We start from the raw sequence: 1,620 nt of genomic DNA on the forward strand, positions 1-1,620 counted from the left end.
ATAATAATAACATAATAAACTGTAATATATAAAACCAAAAGTATAAAATAATAAAGTAACATAAAAATAATAAAATAATATATATTTTTTAATATAAATATATAAAATAAAACAAAATTAATAAAATATAAAAAAAATGATTGGTTCAATTTCCAAGCAATCAACACCCCCTACTAAAGGGTGCCATTAGCACTCCCCTTATATATATATATATATATATATATATATATAGAGAGAGAGAGAGAGAGAGAGAGAGAGAGCCAAGATCAAATGCAAACCAACCATTTCACGTTAACCTTATTAACCGATCTTGGCCATCCAAATATATGATCAATGGTTGTAAATTAATCAATTTAAAATTTTAATTTTTCAAATTTGAATTTTAATAAAGCATTGTGAACATATATGAAAGGGGCATTTTGGGTAATAACCTTCACTGCATAAACGTGAGAGATATCATATCATCGGTTACAGACAAAAGATTACCAAAACAACAACGCTCATCACATTTGAATACGGGGGCGGAAAATCTGGTTCATCATCGTCGCAAGAAGATGGCTGATTTAGGAGGATTTCACGTTAATCAGCATCGAATCAGAGGTATGTTTCAAAAAATTAGGGTTTTTAGCGTACTTTGATTAGTAGTGTAATACGATTACAGCATATATGTTTACTTTAGTGAGGAAAAAAAGTGAAAGAATAATGAAGAAAACATACTTCTCCAACTTCAAGAACACCATAGACAACCCAGTTGATGTCGATGAAGATTCTGAAGTAGGACGAACAAATGAGGTACAGATTAATGAAGGATGCTCCAGTAAGGGAAAATGCTTGGAAATCCAGCAATCCACAGGTAAACTCCATTTATTTTACAATGCATGAACCGTTTCATTCTTGGTTGGTTATTTAATCAACAACGAATGTTGTTGGTTAATCGCTTTTCTATATTTTTCAAGTTTGTTGACTACTGATATTGAGTTTTTAGGGTGTTTTTCTTACAATTTTTTACATATAGTGTCTAAGTAACATATTTGGGATGGAAATGCACAAACATGCATACCCGGTTTGTTTTTGTATACTTTAATGTTGGTCTTTACATTTGTTAGTGAACACGACATGTCAGCAGATTGTTAGTGAGTTATCAATAGGTGTATGTGCACAGTGTGTGTGTGTGTGTATGTGTATATATGCACACAGAAACAGGGCAATGTATCCACACAGAAACAGTCGCATGTGAACCATATGAAATGATTCATAGAAATGATTGTCACTGAAGGAAATTTGTGTTTGTAGCATCTCAGCAGTAGTCAACCTACCATAAGGTGCTTGTTATTGTTTATTTTAAAAGCATATAGTTAAATAGTTATTACATCATCCTGTTCGATGGATAGAAACACCAAAACAGATCATTTTTCACCAGTGTGCTTGCAGTGCTGCTCTTAAATGTTTCCATATAAGGTTTTGATGTTTGAACTGTGCCTTGCTGCAAGTAAACTGTTTGTTCACCGTTCGTTCATGGGTTTTCATATGATGTTCACAATTGGTTCATTATATGTTCATGTATGCACACAAAAACAGTCACATGTATGCACACAGAAACAGTAGGCAATCAGACTATTC

This window comes from Cynara cardunculus, unplaced genomic scaffold (assembly GCF_001531365.2).
Source record: "Cynara cardunculus var. scolymus isolate 2C unplaced genomic scaffold, CcrdV1 Un_Scaffold_1866, whole genome shotgun sequence".
NCBI classification, from domain to species: Eukaryota; Viridiplantae; Streptophyta; class Magnoliopsida; order Asterales; family Asteraceae; genus Cynara; species Cynara cardunculus.